Below are 2,624 nucleotides of genomic sequence, written 5' to 3' on the forward strand. Positions count from 1 at the left end.
CTTGTGCGTGAGTATGCATGTTTGCGTGCGTGCGTGTGTGTGTGTGTGTGTGTGTGTGTGTGTGTATCTGTATGTGTGCCATGACATTTCTATTGCACACTCTTTTTGTACCGCCTCTTTGACAGTGATTGTCCACACACTACAGTCTCCCACCTCCCCCACTGGCTTCCCCTCTCTACTTTATGGCTACAGAGCGGTAGGGCCTGGTGCTTAGTGGAAGGAGAGCCGTGGGGGGGGCCAGGCTATGTCCACTAGAAAGCTCGAAGCGTGGAGTTCAGATCTCCACTTAGGAGGACGAAAAGAACTGGTGACAGACCTGTTAAGAAATGCCTCAAAGCTCCACAGCTGATGTCACAAAACCTGAGTGTTCTATGTGTGGGCCCACGTGGAGACAAGATGTTTGCTGTTTGTGCACACACAAATGCACACACACACATACACAGGAGTTTATCCTTTTTAAAGGGCAGAATATATGTGTGTGTGCTGTATTGATTCAGTTGTTATCATTGTTTGTTTGCAGGAAAAATTTGTGTGAGTGGGAATTTTTATGGTTGATAAATCCAGCCAAGGAGATTAAAGGGGTTTGGATCGATTCTGGGTGTAAATGCTCAGACTAAAAAGAAATGGCAGCTTTGCACAGTGCGTTGGTCTTGCACTAGTTTTGTTTCTCATTGGGGGAAAAGGAATACATAAAAGAAAAGGAAGGAAATTACCTTTTTTAATGGAATGAGTAGACTGTATGTTTGACATTTTAGCCACGACCTCTTTGACGTATAAGGAAGGACGCAACAAAAAGGTGCTGTTTAGTCCTATGCCTCTGTTGATGCCCCAGAAGTCTCCACTGTTGGCAGAGCCTCTGGCTAGAGCGTCCCCTCCCTGTGTTAGTAACCCCAGATTCCATTTGTTAACGCCTGGCAGACGTAACCTGCTAGGAGGCTCACTTTATACTTATTTAAAGCTCTTATTTTATGGTCATTAAAATGGCAGTTTGTGTGCAGCACTTTATTACATCAAGAGCAGGTGTGATTCGGTTACGTAGCCCTTTGCTCATCTTAAAAAGCAATGGTTTAAAAAAGGAAACGAAAAACCTTTGGCTGAATATGCCCACTGCCTGCATTTGTAAGACACCAGAATTTCCAGTATGCAACAGGCTGAAAGAGCGAGAAGAAATGTGCTCCGTATAAAGATGGGGGAGTTTGGGATATGAAAGTGTCTATTTACTTATCAGTGGAAGAACTGGTGTCCAGGAGAAATGCTTCCGAACCGTTGCTGTGTTCCCACACTGTATCACCCTCCGGGTGGGTGAATACCCACTTTTCCTTTTTTGTTACTTTAACCAGGGGGAAATAAAAGCGTCCCCGATTTTCTTCCACTAGTCAGGAGTGCTTCGTTGAAATTACCGCAGTCCGGACGGGAAGCCAGAGACTGCGAACCCCACAACTCTGGCGCCCTCTCCCCTCTCAGCCTCCCTCTCCCAAACCTGGCAGGTCTCTGCTTCCCTCCCCACACCTGGCATCCAGCTACGGGTGAGGAGGTGATTAGGGCCCTGGCAAACAAGTTTACACTACAGAGATGTTCACAAAGCAGGGAGACCAACCAGCTAGGCCAGGAAGGCCCCACGGTCTGTCGTGCTCCAGCAGAGATCTTTGCTCTTGGCCTTTTTAAACACGGTGTTCAACTCACCACATCGCTATCTCAGTAAAAGACACTATAGAAACTCCTGAACAAAATGCCCCCAAGATCACTTGGTTGATGGGTGGGTTCGTTGTTTTTTTGTTTTGTTTTGTTTTTTGTTTTTTGTTTTTGTTTTTTTTTGCTTTTGTTTTGTTTTATTTTGTTAAGTCATGTCTTTATCCCCATTTAATGGAGACTGTGTCACTTGGCTAGTAATGTGTTTTCAAAACTGCAGGTTCAGTGATGACAGGTGAGGGAGGGGGCCACTGTGATCCCCCAGAGGTAGACAGGAAGGTGACTCTTAGATGCACCAACAGGTTAAGAACCTGAATGGGTGGGTGGCCCTGCTCACAAGGACCCTGGGTTTTACAGCATGCCCCTGTGCAATAAGAGGTCTTCAGGTGGGAGCTTGAGAGAGTGAGAGTGGACGGAGATGTCACTGCTCAAAGGCCATGCATTTCAACTGCTTGCCACTGAACCTGTATTTGAATGACTTCGTAATGCTTAATGTAATTGGGCAACTTTTTTAGCACTTTGGAAAGAGTCATCGATCTTTCTGGTAAATTATAAAGTTTTCTGAGTGAGAAAACGTGTGTTTGCAGTTTGTTTGACTTTTTATATTATTGTTGTTGTTATTAATAAAGAAGAAAAATCTACAGCATTTTTTCAGAGTCCACATAGACAAAATGTGCCCCTGAGTCTGGTTTGCAGTTTGATGCTCCGGGAAGGATGTATCCCGTAGGTATCCCTTCCCGTGGAAAAACACTAACATCTTTTAGCAACTTGCCTAGCAACTTTCAGTTTTCAGTACGCATTCTTCCGTGAACGCTGGCTTGGTTTTCCATATAGGAATGCAGTTAGGGCTCACAGCACTTTCTTTCTTCTATCTCTTTTTCTTTTCTTTCTTTCTTTCTTTCTTTTTTTTTTTAAACTCCTTTTATGTTCAGATG

Source organism: Acomys russatus, chromosome 26, assembly GCF_903995435.1.
Source record: "Acomys russatus chromosome 26, mAcoRus1.1, whole genome shotgun sequence".
Lineage (NCBI taxonomy): Eukaryota > Metazoa > Chordata > Mammalia > Rodentia > Muridae > Acomys > Acomys russatus.